This window comes from Marmota marmota, unplaced genomic scaffold, assembly GCF_001458135.2.
Source record: "Marmota marmota marmota unplaced genomic scaffold, marMar, whole genome shotgun sequence".
NCBI classification, from domain to species: domain Eukaryota; kingdom Metazoa; phylum Chordata; class Mammalia; order Rodentia; family Sciuridae; genus Marmota; species Marmota marmota.
The window spans coordinates 9,026,098-9,043,351 of NW_026000020.1; the positions used below are offsets into that span (position 1 = coordinate 9,026,098).

A 17,254-nucleotide genomic window follows, 5' to 3' on the forward strand; every position below is an offset into this window, starting at 1 on the left:
AGTTTCCCAGGCTGCACAGTTTTTCAATATCTCTCTTATGTTTGTCCTTGCAACAGATGGTCTTTTAAACCAATGGCATGACCCTCAGGGCTGTTGGAGGTCTAGGAACGTGCTGGGTTTTCTAGTTCCTGCCTCTCCCTGCGGACTGGGGCTTTTCCCCACCCCATCCTTGCTGAAGAGTAGAGCAGAGGACCTCTTCTGCTGTTGTTTAATATTACTTAAAAGTAATCATTTATTGCATAAGTATCATAAAACAACCTCAAGACATGCCAAATAAGGGGAAAAAAATACACAAAAAGCCATGCAAGCAGTCCTGAGAGCTCACCAAATTAAGATTCCCAGCTGATGTTAGCAGACTACCAAGTCCTTACCACCTGCCTCTTCCAAAGGCTCTGCTTTTTGCCAAAATGAATATTTTGCTTTATCTTTTATGTAGAAACTGATATACTTGTAGACATTACATTTCTTTTTTTAAATAAGTATTTTTAAACTTTGGAAAAAATAATACATGAATATGGTTAAAAAGAATTCAAGGAAAAAATTCAAAGCAAAATGCCTTCTTCTCTCCGTCCTCCTCTTTTCTCAGGGGCAGCCTCTGGGAACCAGCTGGTGGGTCTCCTTCCGTGGTCACAACGCCCAAGACACAGGTCGTCTGTAACCTGAGTAAAACCTGGCTTCCTGTTCTTGCCTGAGCACAGTGACATGGCCAGAGGAAATGACCTGGCTCCACTTCCAAACTGGCCTAGTCTCCCCGGGTCTCCGTGAAGGTCCCCTGAGAGCGCCAAGGAGAGCGTGCAGCTCATGTCCTGCTGGACAACATGGGTGCTTGCAGACCCTGGCTGCTCATGGTCCCGGGGCTCTTCAGGCAAGAGCAGCCCCACGCCCCGAGGTCCAGGGGTCTGGTTAGAAGGGCACAGTGCCGGTAGCTGCAGCCTGTAGCAGCTGCTCTGAATCCTGGGTGCCAGCTGCGAGGACCTCCTGACTCCTGAAGACGGGTTCCTCTGACACAGACAGGGCTTCAGCTGCTGGGTGTCCCTAAATGATGAAAATCGCCTTCTGAGATACACTCCGCAAACTCCTCAAAAATGCCGTCCCTCGGGTGTCTCCAAAGTCTCACTCTCTCTTCTAGGTTCCCATCATGCTCTGTCCCCTGTGAAATGCCCTTCCTCCCCAGGAGGTGGTGAAGAAACCCGGCTGTTGGGTTTAATGATTCTGTCCCCGCCATGTATACACATGAGAAGGACCAAGACATGCGTGTTTTCCGTGAGTGCACAATGGCTGGCCCCTTGCTCTGAAGGTCGATAGGAGCCAAGTCCATCCTGCACACCAGCACTCTGCCTTCTTGTCTTGATGGCTGACAGTGAACAGACAGTGACTTCTCGAGAACGTCTTCTCCCGTGGGCTTTAGGAACTCCAACAGTGCTGTGTCCTCTCACTGTGTAAGAGGGGATATTGCTCAGCCCAATTGGAGAAGAGTTCCTGTCCCTGGCACCTTGGTGGGAGGCCTGGTGGGCTGGGTAGCCTCCCAGGGGCTGCTTCCTGCCGAGTCCCGCGTGCCTCATGGGTGGACGTGCAGAATGAGGCTTGGCAAGAGATCTGTCATGAGAAATGTCCAACAAACAGGAACCATGTCCCTAGGGCTCTCCACGTCCTGTGCCGCTGTGACTAGCCATTCCTGGGAGCTGGGAGCCTTGGTGGAACCCACAAATGGCTAAATTCGAGGAAACGGTGCTGGGAACTTAACAGTGTGGCACAATATCTTTTAGCCACTTAAAAAAAGACTGAGCAATTCAAATCACATTGCTAGTGACAGGCTTGGAGGTCAGTCCTTTTGCTACTGGACTGGAGAGAAGGTGTTTGTCCTCTGAGCTCCCAGCACCCACTCACCTTCCTCCTGGTGAATTCCCTGTTCCAGGTCAGAAGACCTGGGCTCTGCTGGACTTGGTGCAGCGTGAGGCTGGAGCCAGAGAAGCATGGCCCACGCCCACACATTCCAGAGACACCTGACTCACACCAGCCAGTTTCTGTGGCTGGACTGGAGTGGCAGAGCTCATGTTGCTAGGGACCAGCAAGCCTGGACTTGGCCTCTGGCTTCTGCAGCAACCAGGGCAGCAACTGTAACCACAGGAGCCACTTCCCAGGTCCTTGGGGCCTGCTGTGCACACCCCTCTGCCTTGGGCCACTGCAAGACCTGCTCTGCACACCCCCTGCCTTAGGCCACCTCGGGACCTGCTCTGCACACCCCCCTGCCTTGGGCCACCATGGGGCCTGCTGTGCACACCCCCTGCCTTGGGCTACCTCAGGACCTGCTGTGTACATCCCCTTGCCTTGGGCCACCTCGGGGCCTGCTGTGCATACTCCCTGCTTTGGGCCACCTCGGCTGCTGCCTAGCTGCTCCATAGATGTTCACCCCAGCAGCAGGTCCACTCGGCCTGTCCCAGGCCTCCCTCTCCCCTGCACTTATCTGGAGGCTATGACCAGAGCCAGCCCAGACATGCCATTCCCCTGCCTGAAACTGCTTTGCTCTCTCTTCAGATCCCCAGTCTCTGAGTGTCATTCAGAAGATGCCAGAACCATTTAGCCCTGAATGATGTGGTCCATCTCTCTCGGGTCCTGTGGTTCCTTTCCCTTCCTTTCTGGTACCGGGGATGGACCCAGGAGCATTCTACCTCTGAGCGGCATCCTGCCTTGCTGCGGCCTTGAATTTGAATCCTCCCGCCTCAGCCTGCGACTTGCTGGGATCACAGGCGTGAGCCACCACGCCTGGCTGGTCCTGTGATTCTGCCTGGGTGGGCTGTGAATGGGCAGGTCAGAGAGGGGAAGGTAGAGGGAGGGTGGGTCACTGGAGGGATGATGGAAGTGCCCAGGAAAGAAGTGAACGTGAGCCTGAGGGCTCAGTTAGTGAATGCTGGGGACTTTGAGTTGGGGATTCCAGAAAGTTCTCCCCGCTTAGCAAGACCCCTTTCACCAGCCTGGGTTAATTTTGAACAGGATATTTGACTCTTGAGAAAATGAAATTATTTCTACTGTGAACCCACTGTAATCCAGACATGATCCTTTGTATAGTTTCCGTGTGTGCCTGGTGTGTGTGTGCATGGTGTGCATGCGGTGGCATAGGTGTGGTGATGTGTGCATGGTGTGTGCATGGTGGGTGTGTGCATGGTGTGCACACGGTGGTGTGTGTGTGGTGTTATGTGCATGGTGTGTGTGCATGGTGTGCACGCGGTTGCGTGTACGTGGTGGCGTGTGCATGGTGTGTGTGCATGGTATGCACGTGGTGATGTGTAGTGTGTGGTGTGTGCATGGTGTGTGTGCGTGGTGTGTGTGTGTGGTGTGTGTGCACAGTGTTCCATCCCGGGGGCTCCTGCCCCACCCCGCCCGGCTACCTTGGCTCCCACTCCTTGTGTTGCTGCTGGGAACTGTGTGAACGGTGTAAACGGTGTGAACAGTGCGGTGCTGCGGCGCAGCCTGTCTTCGAGGTTGTCTGGAGTCAGAGCTGAGGCTGCCTCCGAGGGGCTCCGCGCTCCACCAACGGAGATGGACGGGTTAGCGCCTACTGGGCTCCGCAGCCAGCATGTCAGGTGGGGCTTTGCCGGCTGGTAGGTTTTCCTGAGCAGCCCCTGGGGCGGGTGGGGGGCTCCCAAGCCCTGGCCCTGGGGCTTGTTGGCCTCCTTTTGGAAGCTGCCTGCGGCCAGGGGCATCGCGCGCCCGCGCCAGTGTTTTTTGCTGCCTGCCTCTGGCTGGCTTTCCCCGGCCTGTGGTGTTCAGGCCTTTGGGCCCACCTGCGCGGCTCCTCCCGTCTGGCAGGTGTCCATCAGGCCTGCTGCCCACTTTAGAGCTGGCTGCTTGGTTAAGAGTCCCCTGCGGGTTCTGGATGGCGGTCCTGGTCAGTGGTCTTCCTGGGCCTGGGCTTGGCTCTGACCTCTTGGCCTGGTCTCCCCTGGCCCTGGTGTTTTCTTTTTATTTATTTATTTTTTTTAGTTTTAGGTGGACACATATCTGTATTTTACATTCATGTGGTTGTGAGGACCGAACCCAGTGCCTCTGCATGCCTGGCGAGCGCTCTGCCTCTGGCCCCAGCCCCAGCCCATATGTCACTGTTTAATTCATCACTTTAAAGCTCTACTCAGCGCCTCTTTTCTCTTCAGTTTTAAAAGCGTGAGCCTGTTCTTCCTTGTGCTGGCTAGTCCTTTCAGTCTGAGTCGTCTTTCCGTCTCTATCTCTGTCTTCTTCTCAGAGCTGGTTCATCTGACTAACGTTCACTGAGCACCCACCATGTGCCAGTCACTGTGGGCACTGTGGGTACAATATCCAACAAGACAGCTAAGATGCCTCTTCTCTCAAGTCTGTCCCCAAAGGGTCCTGTCTACTACAGGTATATGAATCTAAAAAGGGATGCACACTTGTTGTTTTAAAGACATGAAATGAAAGATTGTGAAGTAGGATGTGATGGGCCCTTGGCCCTGAGTCCTGCTGCCAGGGGCTCCACAGTTAACAGCTGGGGGCAGACTTTGGAGCCCAGGCTAGATCTGGAAACGGATCTGAAATGAACAATTCTGTCGTCCAGGGAATTTGAGAGATGCCCTCCACTGTGTTTCCCTGGAGGGGATTCATGATGTGTGTGAGGACATTAAAGCCCCTAGAGGTCCTGCGTTCCCACTGAGTTCACCAAACCCAGTGCTGTGGTCTTTGTTTCACTGAGCCTTCCCTGACCTCAAGTTCTGGCGATGTGACCTGGGCCTGTCCCTCTGCGCATGGCTCTTCCCCTGTGCACTCCAACAGGTGACCCTGCCGTTTGTCCAGATCAGCACCTTGGTGACGGAGTGCCCAGTGGGCTGTGCCACCACGTTTCCCCAAGCCTCTTGGTTCTGGCAAGGGTTTGTATGAGGCCTCCAAGGACGCCAGTGTCCCCAGCTGTCCCTGCAGCAGGGTGCTGACGGTGCCTCCATTCAGGCAAGGACATTCCCCATACGACATCCAGTGACCACTGTGGGCCTAGACCTGGAGGCCCAGGCTGAAACTCTGATCCATGTCTCTAGAAACCTGAGGCACCTCCGGTATCTCCACTGTCTCCTGAGGAGTGTGGCCTCCAGCTCCTGTCCACAGTGCTGTCCCTGTTCCTCACCTGCAGATGGCAAGTGGCAGCCTGCTGGGTTTCTGCAAAGGGAGCTGCCCACCGGCCCCTTCCCACTCCAGGGGTTTGGGAGCCTCTTTTGAAGGTGTGGGGGAGGGGGGAGACAAGGGGAGGGGGCTGGTGTGAATGGCTCAGCCAGCGGCGGCCGAGTGTGGAGGGTCCTGGTCCCCAGCGCTGGCCCTCTTTGGCATGTTGCTGCCATCCCTCTGTCCCTCCTGGCCACCCTTCTCTCCACTTCCTCCCAGGGATGAGACTGACTCATGCAAGAGTGAGCCAGCCCCTCCCTCCACCTCCCCTTACCCAGAGCGGCCTGTCCTGCAGGCGGGAGCCAGTGTGTGCACCATGTGCGGTAGCTTGGCCGGACAGAGCTTGCTTGCTTTTTTTTTTTTTTGGTACAAGGGATTGAACCCAGGGGTGCTTAACCACCGAGCCACATCCCCAGCCCTATTTTATAGTTTATTTAGAGACAGGGTCTTGCTCAGTTGCTTAGGGCCTCCCTAAGTTGCCAAGGCTGGCTTTGAACTCACGATCCTCCTTCCTCAGCCTCCTGAACCACTGGAATCACAGGGGTGTCCACCGTACCTGGCAGATGGAGCTTTCTTTTTGCTTTGCAATTGTTGGTAGTTCTTCTTGGGTTTTCCAGGGCTTTCTGGAAACTCTGCTTCCTCAGGCTCCAGGTATGGGAATCAGGGCATGTCCCAATCTGGGAGCAATGGAGAAAAAATAGAGAGACCACAGGACATCAGTGAGAAAGGACAATTAAAAGAATTTAAATTAAAAAGAACTTTTTTGGGGAAAGGTAACAATATCATGAGCTATAAAGCAGAGTGCCTGGTGGGAAGTCAGCCCCTCCTCCCTGGTTCTCTTCCCTAAAACAGGCACTGTCTCCAGCTTTCTTACTGGTCTTTTGGGAAACATCTACAAACAAATAAGCCTCAGTGTATATGTAGTCTCCCCTTTTAATAGTAAATGGTGGCCCATTATACACAAAACTTTACTTTTGCCTTTTAAAAAATTTAACATATTTTTATCTGTTAATATATGTTTGGTACAGGGGATTGAACCTAGGGGTGCTTAACCATCGAGCACATCCCCAGTCCTTTTTATTTTTTATTTAGACAGGGTCTCAATAAGTTGCTGAGAATGGCTTTGAACTTGAGATCCTCCTGCCTCAGCCTCCCAAGCCCCTGAGATTACAGGCGTGCACCACCGCGCCCAGCCATCCTTTCCCATTTTTGATGGAGCTATTTGTAAATATATGCTCATAAACACACACATCTCATGCATTTTTAAAAAATGTATTCACATGAAGGGAAAGCCTGGGCAGTCCCCTTCCCCAGGGGCTAGAGAGGTTTCCGGTACATGGGATCGTCCAGCCTGGAGAGAGATTGTGGTTGCCAGCATTCCTGGTGTCAGGCTTGGTACCAGGACACCAAGCCTTGTTTCCGACTATTCGTAACTGGTTGGTTGGTTGTGCGCTTGTTCCCGGGTGTTATCGGGCCGCTTGGTGAGAACATTCTGATTTCCTTGCTGGTGATGGGGATGGACCCAGGACCTTTGGTGTGCTGGGCAAGCACTTTACCACTGAGCCACACCATGTGACCTGCAGCACCTCCCTGTGGGAGGCTTGTATTCCCTCCCCACACTGCTGTGCCTCAGGCCTGACTCTCTGGGCCAATGGGAAGAGAGGGGAATGATGTGTGCCACTTTCAAATGAAAGTCTCAAGGGCCAGTGAGGCTTCTAGTTTGTAACTTTGACCTTGACCTTGAGAATGAGGTAGGTAGGTAGGTACCGGGCTTTTCCTTCAGCTTGGGCCTCAGAAGAAGACATGGAATAAAAGTCACAGTTGACTCATATCTTCTGAGCAATGTGGGTGAGAAATGAACCTTATGTGTAACCCCCTAACCTTCTGGGACTGTCTGTTGCAGCAGCCTAACCTAGTGAAGGCTGACTAATGCTGGCAGATAGTGCTGGGCTCTGCTTAGTCACAAGTCCCAGATGGCTCTGAGGATAGGCTTACCTCCCAACAGTTGCCTCTGTAATTGATCCGGATCTACCACCTGCTTGGTAAAGAAGCTCTGGTTGTTAGGACAGGATCATACGTGGGCCTGGGGTGTCCCATACCTTGTTAGTTGATTTCCACGAGCTCTTGGAAGGCATTTGGTAATGTATGAAAAGTTCCTCAACAACTTTATTTGTAGAAATCTAGCTAAAGAGAATCAAAGATAAAGAGAGAGGTTGTTCATAGAGTTATTTGAAACTCTGGAAAGTACCTAAATGTCCCATGGCAGGGGAAATATTTTATGCCAAATTCCATATGGTGGATATTATGAAGTCATTAAAAATCTTTGTATTTTAATATTAGTGAAATAAGCAGGATATGGGACTATATATATATGTGATGGTCCAAATTCATATAACAAACTCAGGGTTGTGCAGTTTGTAAGTTGGTTTCTTTTCCCTCCCTTGTGTGAATGAACACCCCCTCAGTTGTCAAATATATCAATATGTACAAAAAGGAAGAAGACCAGGAGGAAATAAGCAAAAATAGCGATTATCTTTGGTTGGCATTTTCTTTTCTGTATTTTTCATATTTTCCAAACATTCTATGATGAATATGTACTACTTTTATAATCAGGGATAAGCAACTGCTATTTAAAAACTAAGAATCACTTCGGTCACCTCTGGGGCTGTGCCTCTGTGCGGTGGCTGCCCAGGGGCCTTAACTGGGACTCCTGGTCCAGGAATAAGCCTGAGTGTTTAATTAGGTCAGCCTCCTGCCGACCTAGAATCTTGGCAAAGGGCTGGGCCTGAGCTGCTGAGGGCCCAGGAGACTCCCCGTCTGGTCCTCTGAGGCTGGCAGGCAGGCACGGGCTGTTCCAGCGCAGTGTGAGTCTGAGAAACCCGTGCGCTGCCATCCCCATGCTCTTTCACAAGGTCCTTGAAGCATGTCTGTTCTCTTGAAGAGAAAATGAAGTTTGTGAAGGAGACATCTTAGCCATTTGGGAACCATAACAGTTCATTAGCTCATGATTGGTTCTGCTGTGCAGGCTCTTGGTGGGTATGTCCTGTGTCACACATATTCGCCCCCAAGAGTGGCTGGTGAGCAGGGAAGGACAGGGAGCATTCTCAGAAGTTGAATTTGCACAAGCACCTGGAGAGCCTCCGGGGAAAGGAGTCTGGCGAGGCTGTGCGGGTGTGACCGAGTGGCAAGGCTGGGGAGCAGAGGGCAGCCCCCTTCTGACCGCTCTGCTCTGTCCTCGTCTCCTGCTCTCTCTCCCAAAGGGCCTCCTGTTGTAGGGTCATTGGCCACCAGAGGTGCCGATGCAATATCCCTCATCCTCAATCCCAAGATCCCAAAACCGGGAGGCCTTCCAGGCTCCCTGGTGGCAAACCTCGCTTGCCCTGGACATGAGCTCTTTACTGGCTGTGTGTGACCTTCGGTGTTAGGCACGAGTCTTCATCCCCTGGCTGTGGAGTGGCAGGGCTGCACCGTGAAGGGTGTGGTCACACACTCGTATAGCAGATCTCGGTACTTCTTACACTTAGCAAATGCTGGATTCTGAGACATATCTTGTCCCAAAGTTTCAGATCGGGGATCTTAGCGCTGCGTCTCCCAACTCTGCCCAGCCCAGGCCTCCCCAGCTCAGGAGTGGTGCCTTCTGCTGCCTAGGCCCCTTCCTTCCCGCTGGTGTGTCTGGGCTGTGGCCTCAGACTCGGGCTCCTCGGCACCCTAGCCTCTTCCCTCTCCAGCCTCCCCAAGTCCTGATTAACCCAAGGACTCTGGCCAGACGCCCTCCATCCTAGGCATTCATTCAAGCTCTCCACGCTCCTGCCAGAGCTGGCTCCCAGTCCCTCCCACCCACACCAGAGGCGCCTTTCCCAACAGCAGACCGGGTCCTCACACCCTCCACCACCTGCAGGGTCAAGGTCAGGCTCTTCAGCGGCTCTTCTGATATGGCCTTGCTCCCCGCCCCCAGTCCTTGGGTGCCCGGGTGTGAGCTCGCTGGTTTTGCCTTCTGTCTGCACCTGGAAAGCTCTCCAGGTGGCCTGCTGGGGACTCTCACTCACCCTTCAGGAGGGCCAGCTTGCTGCCTCCTGGGCCTGCTCTTACCCCGCAGAGGACTGGCTGATCCTCTCCCAGGGGCGGGCTGGCCCTCTGGTTGCTGTGGGCAGTGCTAAGGACACAGGTGCTGGGTACTGGTGTCTAGGGGAGCAGTCTCCCAGCACTGAGAGCTTAATGCCTGGATTCTGTTCAGGGTAGGTACTCAGGAAATGCAGAGTGTTTTTTTAGTTAATTTAAAAAAATGAATGAATGTCAGTATCAGTTTGCATTTTGCTCCTTTCATGAAGCATAAATGTTTCTTGAAATTTCTGTCATTTTATCCCATCTGATTTTCATTTTTGAACTGTAGATCAGAAAATTTAAACACTATAGACAAGAAATTAAGTGTGATCCTGCTGCCCAGACAGGCCCACTGTTCACTGAGTTATTTTCTTTAGTCCTTTCATGTAAGCATTTTGTAAACAGTTGGCACACCAGTGAAAACACGATTTGGGGTTCTATCCCCACCCACATGACATATCTAAAGCATTTTTGTTTGAATTCATCTTCTTAACCACAACTAGCTAAGTCTGTATAATGGTTTATAGCTAATAACGACTTAGGCATGTGTGTGTGGGCATGTGTGTGTGCGCACATCTTAAAAATAACTGATTTGCTCTTCCCCACTTGGACATTGACCTAGCCTTTGCTTTTTCCGGACAACCTTCTTCATGCAGCTTTTCCCATTTCCTGGGCTTGGGGGCTGAGCATCTGAAGTCTCACCTGCTGTGGAGTCACACCTGCCCACAGGGCTCAGGGAGGAAGCCACACATGTGCATGGCCCCCGGGATGAGGAGCTGGCCCTGGAAGCCTCCTGTTCACTGTCCCTCCTGGTGCCTGCGTCCTTTGCCCTTCTGAGACTGTGAGTGCCTTAAAGGACCAGGAATGCATCTTACTCATAGCTTGGAGCCTTGCTGAGCGCTCGTGGCTGGTGCCTGGCAGGGCACATGTGCTGTCTCACACGGTGACTTACGTGCAGGCAGGGCCTGTCCACAGTCTCCCGGACTCCCATGCAGCGTCCCTTTGCCTGGGACCCTGTGCTCCGGCCTGTGCTCGCCTTGCCCAACCCTGGAATCCTGGCACGGAGCTGTGCGCCCTCAGTTGCTGGGAGGTGAGTTGGGGGTCTCTGTTGGGAGGTGCCCCTGCCTTGGCCCTCCTGGTGAGGCCTCAGGGGTGCCCGGCAGGTTTGCTATGGCCTTTCTTTTTGGCCCAGACCTTGCCTTGGGCTCTCCTGAAGCTTCCTGCCCTCTGCCCGCCTGGGCCAGACGGACACATTCCTCCAGGTCTGGACATGCTGCCTCTCTGATGCCCTCAGGCCTGTCCTGAGGCCCCCAGACTACCAGTCTGGGTGGAGTGGCCGCTGACCGCAGGCTATTCTGATTCCCAGCCAGGGATGAATAAGGCCCCAGATCTGGGGTGGGGGGCAATTTCTCCCAAAAGAGGGCCCCAGGTGATGGGGTGGGGGCAGCCCAGGGGTGATGGCCTGGGGGCAGCCCTGTCCTCCCTGTCCCCAACCTGTGTTCTCCTAGGATAGCAGGGATAGGCTGTGTTGGTGGCATCCTTGTCCCCTGTTTACCCCACCCTCACCAAGGTGGCAGGCCCCAGGGCTCCAGCCTGACCAGCAGGCCTTCTGCCCCCCAGGCCAGCATGCCCACCTGCACCCTCACACAGCACGCGCATACTTGTACACACATAGATCCATGCTCACACATGTGCGTGCACACCCTACCCCAACCTTCACACGCACACTTAAGCTCACATGGCAACCCCAGCACGGTTAGCTGGATCTCCCCCTCCATGTCCAGCCCCACCCACATAGGGGGCAACCTTGGCCCTGGGCGGGGCAGAATTGTTTCTGGGACAGGGTGCCCCATGGCCTTGACTTGGCTCCAGGCCCTTCCCAGCTAGTGGAATTCACCTCTGGTCACCCTGTGCCTGTCCCTCTCCGTCCCCCAGAACATGCACTTGGTGATGTGGCCACACCAGAGGGGAAGACGTAAGACCAGGCCCCAGAAGCCAGCCCCCGCGGTCCTGGTCCTTCTGCCTCAGCGCCCTGGCTCCGTTGCTGGCTACGGGAAATCCCCATGAACCTTGTCAAAGCTGCTCCTCTGGTAGACTTCCTGGTGTCCCCACCTTGTGGTGGTCCCCACCTCGGTCTCCCTGTGCCAGCTGCCCCTGGGTCAGGAGGCTGGAAGAACCGGTTCCTGGGGATGCTTCTGCTTCTCCAAGCTCAAGGGGATCGAAGCCCCCTCCAGCCCCTGGACGAGGTCGCCTGTTGCTAGGCTGCTGTGGATGAGCTGGAGGACGTGTGTGGGGTGACAGCCGTGCCCACACCTGCTCCCTGTTCTGGAGACCTCTCTCAGTGCAGGCAGCTGGGTGCAGAGGCTGCGCACACTCGACCCGGCACTTCTCAGGCACAGTCCCCGCGGGGGAGTCGGAGGTGTCGAGCAGGCTGGTCCTGTGTCCCCCTGCCCTCAGCAGAGAGAGCTGCTGCACCAGGAGCTCAGAGGGGAGTCTGGGGAGGGAGGAGCTCCAGTGACAGGGGGCAAGGGGTGTCCTGGAACACAGACCCTCTTTAAAGTGTTTAAATTTGAAAATAATTTCAAAGTTATGAAAAGTTGTAAAATAAAAATTGCACAGAGACATCCTTATATCCTTGACCAAAGTTTGTGAGTTAATTTTGTCCTGTTTGACCATTCACCCCCAGCCCATATGCACACACATGTGTGTGCACACACACCCCACAGGTGTGCACATGTGCATGAGTAGGTATGCAGGATCATTTGTCCTGAACCACCTGAAGGTGAGTGACATGCATGGTGACATTTACCCTAGTCCTTTGGTGACTGTGGCCCAAGAACAGGGATGCCTCTCACACTGCCACAGCAGTGGGGTCCCTTGCCTGATCCTCCCTGTTCCTGCCCTGTGTGCAGAGCCGGCGGTGCCCCCTGCCCACTGGCTGTGCCCGCCGTAGGTTTGGGGCGGGTACGGCTGCTGGACTCCTCTGTCATGGCTCCTTTGATCCAGGGCATTCCCCAGCTCCCGTTGTCTTTCACAACCCTGAGGAGTCCGAGGACTTCTGTGAGGGGCCGTGGGCAAAGCAGGGCTTGCCTAGTTGGTAAAGTCGCCCCCACTGCCTGGGCTCAGTCCTGCTCTGCCCCCCCCCCCCCCCCNCTGACCGCTCTGCTCTGTCCTCTCCTGCTTCCCTCCAGTCTGTCCAGGTTGGCCCTGGGGGTGGGGCGTGGTGTGTTCAAGTGCAGGAGCCTCCTCAGTGTTGGAGGGAGTTGCAGCGGAGTGAGGGGAAGGAACTGGGGACAGTTGGGGAGGGGCTGATAGAAATAGACCTGTGGACAAAAGTCTGGCACCCTGCACTTTCAAAACTCGCCATTTACCATCATCAGCGTGAACCCTGAGTGGCACCACATGGCCCTTGGAGGACGCCAGGCTTGTCCCTTCTCCATCACTGCCCTGCCCTGCCTTGGCCACCCGTTCCCCACAGGGCCCCCTTGGACCCTGTCACCCCACAGCGCATGCTCTTCCATGCTGATGCTAGTGCTTACTGTTCTGGGGCTGGTGGGCATTTGGGTTGTCCCCCTGGGGATGATTGTGAGTGTAGACATCACGAGTGTGTGACCGTTCCCTGTCAGCACGGTCTTTCCTGCAGCCTCTGGGCCTCACTGAGGTCCCAGTCACAGACCTGCTGGGTGTCTCGCCTGTCACTCTGGCTACCACCTGGGCTCTTTCCTGCTAAGACTCCTGAGAGGTGGACCTTTCATGGGTTGCTACCACTTTGCTGTTCTCTTCTTCCCCCCTTGACTTCTGCCCCTCCTCACCCCATGTCCCCTGTGGCCACATGAGGGGGTCATCTGGGCCTTTTCCTACTTGGCCTTTCTGCAGCACTCGCCCCTGCTCCTGGGGTGGTGACCGTCCTGCTCTTTCTGTCCTGTGCCCCTGCCTGGTCCCTCTCCTCCTGGACCTGTCCTGCCCCACTCTAACCTGGTCACTCGCGGGCTCTGTCCTCGTCTCCTGCTCTCTCTCCCAAAGGGCCTCCTGTTGTAGGGTCATTGGCCACCAGAGGTGCCGATGCAATATCCCTCATCCTCAATCCCAAGATCCCAAAACCGGGAGGCCTTCCAGGCTCCCTGGTGGCAAACCTCGCTTGCCCTGGACATGAGCTCTTTACTGGCTGTGTGTGACCTTCGGTGTTAGGCACGAGTCTTCATCCCCTGGCTGTGGAGTGGCAGGGCTGCACCGTGAAGGGTGTGGTCACACACTCGTATAGCAGATCTCGGTACTTCTTACACTTAGCAAATGCTGGATTCTGAGACATATCTTGTCCCAAAGTTTCAGATCGGGGATCTTAGCGCTGCGTCTCCCAACTCTGCCCAGCCCAGGCCTCCCCAGCTCAGGAGTGGTGCCTTCTGCTGCCTAGGCCCCTTCCTTCCCGCTGGTGTGTCTGGGCTGTGGCCTCAGACTCGGGCTCCTCGGCACCCTAGCCTCTTCCCTCTCCAGCCTCCCCAAGTCCTGATTAACCCAAGGACTCTGGCCAGACGCCCTCCATCCTAGGCATTCATTCAAGCTCTCCACGCTCCTGCCAGAGCTGGCTCCCAGTCCCTCCCACCCACACCAGAGGCGCCTTTCCCAACAGCAGACCGGGTCCTCACACCCTCCACCACCTGCAGGGTCAAGGTCAGGCTCTTCAGCGGCTCTTCTGATATGGCCTTGCTCCCCGCCCCCAGTCCTTGGGTGCCCGGGTGTGAGCTCGCTGGTTTTGCCTTCTGTCTGCACCTGGAAAGCTCTCCAGGTGGCCTGCTGGGGACTCTCACTCACCCTTCAGGAGGGCCAGCTTGCTGCCTCCTGGGCCTGCTCTTACCCCGCAGAGGACTGGCTGATCCTCTCCCAGGGGCGGGCTGGCCCTCTGGTTGCTGTGGGCAGTGCTAAGGACACAGGTGCTGGGTACTGGTGTCTAGGGGAGCAGTCTCCCAGCACTGAGAGCTTAATGCCTGGATTCTGTTCAGGGTAGGTACTCAGGAAATGCAGAGTGTTTTTTTAGTTAATTTAAAAAAATGAATGAATGTCAGTATCAGTTTGCATTTTGCTCCTTTCATGAAGCATAAATGTTTCTTGAAATTTCTGTCATTTTATCCCATCTGATTTTCATTTTTGAACTGTAGATCAGAAAATTTAAACACTATAGACAAGAAATTAAGTGTGATCCTGCTGCCCAGACAGGCCCACTGTTCACTGAGTTATTTTCTTTAGTCCTTTCATGTAAGCATTTTGTAAACAGTTGGCACACCAGTGAAAACACGATTTGGGGTTCTATCCCCACCCACATGACATATCTAAAGCATTTTTGTTTGAATTCATCTTCTTAACCACAACTAGCTAAGTCTGTATAATGGTTTATAGCTAATAACGACTTAGGCATGTGTGTGTGGGCATGTGTGTGTGCGCACATCTTAAAAATAACTGATTTGCTCTTCCCCACTTGGACATTGACCTAGCCTTTGCTTTTTCCGGACAACCTTCTTCATGCAGCTTTTCCCATTTCCTGGGCTTGGGGGCTGAGCATCTGAAGTCTCACCTGCTGTGGAGTCACACCTGCCCACAGGGCTCAGGGAGGAAGCCACACATGTGCATGGCCCCCGGGATGAGGAGCTGGCCCTGGAAGCCTCCTGTTCACTGTCCCTCCTGGTGCCTGCGTCCTTTGCCCTTCTGAGACTGTGAGTGCCTTAAAGGACCAGGAATGCATCTTACTCATAGCTTGGAGCCTTGCTGAGCGCTCGTGGCTGGTGCCTGGCAGGGCACATGTGCTGTCTCACACGGTGACTTACGTGCAGGCAGGGCCTGTCCACAGTCTCCCGGACTCCCATGCAGCGTCCCTTTGCCTGGGACCCTGTGCTCCGGCCTGTGCTCGCCTTGCCCAACCCTGGAATCCTGGCACGGAGCTGTGCGCCCTCAGTTGCTGGGAGGTGAGTTGGGGGTCTCTGTTGGGAGGTGCCCCTGCCTTGGCCCTCCTGGTGAGGCCTCAGGGGTGCCCGGCAGGTTTGCTATGGCCTTTCTTTTTGGCCCAGACCTTGCCTTGGGCTCTCCTGAAGCTTCCTGCCCTCTGCCCGCCTGGGCCAGACGGACACATTCCTCCAGGTCTGGACATGCTGCCTCTCTGATGCCCTCAGGCCTGTCCTGAGGCCCCCAGACTACCAGTCTGGGTGGAGTGGCCGCTGACCGCAGGCTATTCTGATTCCCAGCCAGGGATGAATAAGGCCCCAGATCTGGGGTGGGGGGCAATTTCTCCCAAAAGAGGGCCCCAGGTGATGGGGTGGGGGCAGCCCAGGGGTGATGGCCTGGGGGCAGCCCTGTCCTCCCTGTCCCCAACCTGTGTTCTCCTAGGATAGCAGGGATAGGCTGTGTTGGTGGCATCCTTGTCCCCTGTTTACCCCACCCTCACCAAGGTGGCAGGCCCCAGGGCTCCAGCCTGACCAGCAGGCCTTCTGCCCCCCAGGCCAGCATGCCCACCTGCACCCTCACACAGCACGCGCATACTTGTACACACATAGATCCATGCTCACACATGTGCGTGCACACCCTACCCCAACCTTCACACGCACACTTAAGCTCACATGGCAACCCCAGCACGGTTAGCTGGATCTCCCCCTCCATGTCCAGCCCCACCCACATAGGGGGCAACCTTGGCCCTGGGCGGGGCAGAATTGTTTCTGGGACAGGGTGCCCCATGGCCTTGACTTGGCTCCAGGCCCTTCCCAGCTAGTGGAATTCACCTCTGGTCACCCTGTGCCTGTCCCTCTCCGTCCCCCAGAACATGCACTTGGTGATGTGGCCACACCAGAGGGGAAGACGTAAGACCAGGCCCCAGAAGCCAGCCCCCGCGGTCCTGGTCCTTCTGCCTCAGCGCCCTGGCTCCGTTGCTGGCTACGGGAAATCCCCATGAACCTTGTCAAAGCTGCTCCTCTGGTAGACTTCCTGGTGTCCCCACCTTGTGGTGGTCCCCACCTCGGTCTCCCTGTGCCAGCTGCCCCTGGGTCAGGAGGCTGGAAGAACCGGTTCCTGGGGATGCTTCTGCTTCTCCAAGCTCAAGGGGATCGAAGCCCCCTCCAGCCCCTGGACGAGGTCGCCTGTTGCTAGGCTGCTGTGGATGAGCTGGAGGACGTGTGTGGGGTGACAGCCGTGCCCACACCTGCTCCCTGTTCTGGAGACCTCTCTCAGTGCAGGCAGCTGGGTGCAGAGGCTGCGCACACTCGACCCGGCACTTCTCAGGCACAGTCCCCGCGGGGGAGTCGGAGGTGTCGAGCAGGCTGGTCCTGTGTCCCCCTGCCCTCAGCAGAGAGAGCTGCTGCACCAGGAGCTCAGAGGGGAGTCTGGGGAGGGAGGAGCTCCAGTGACAGGGGGCAAGGGGTGTCCTGGAACACAGACCCTCTTTAAAGTGTTTAAATTTGAAAATAATTTCAAAGTTATGAAAAGTTGTAAAATAAAAATTGCACAGAGACATCCTTATATCCTTGACCAAAGTTTGTGAGTTAATTTTGTCCTGTTTGACCATTCACCCCCAGCCCATATGCACACACATGTGTGTGCACACACACCCCACAGGTGTGCACATGTGCATGAGTAGGTATGCAGGATCATTTGTCCTGAACCACCTGAAGGTGAGTGACATGCATGGTGACATTTACCCTAGTCCTTTGGTGACTGTGGCCCAAGAACAGGGATGCCTCTCACACTGCCACAGCAGTGGGGTCCCTTGCCTGATCCTCCCTGTTCCTGCCCTGTGTGCAGAGCCGGCGGTGCCCCCTGCCCACTGGCTGTGCCCGCCGTAGGTTTGGGGCGGGTACGGCTGCTGGACTCCTCTGTCATGGCTCCTTTGATCCAGGGCATTCCCCAGCTCCCGTTGTCTTTCACAACCCTGAGGAGTCCGAGGACTTCTGTGAGGGGCCGTGGGCAAAGCAGGGCTTGCCTAGTTGGTAAAGTCGCCCCCACTGCCTGGGCTCAGTCC

At 55.1% G+C, this 17,254-nt stretch overlaps 1 long non-coding RNA gene across 1 annotated transcript; it reads left to right on the top strand.

The window, feature by feature from the left end:
• Window positions 1–551: 551 nt before the first annotated feature.
• Window positions 552–11,746, top strand: LOC125618832. The gene is made up of 3 exons (XR_007350220.1): window positions 552–2,789; window positions 9,918–10,351; window positions 11,197–11,746. It is a non-coding gene; the product is annotated as an uncharacterized LOC125618832 (long non-coding RNA).
• Window positions 11,747–17,254: the final 5,508 nt, after the last annotated feature.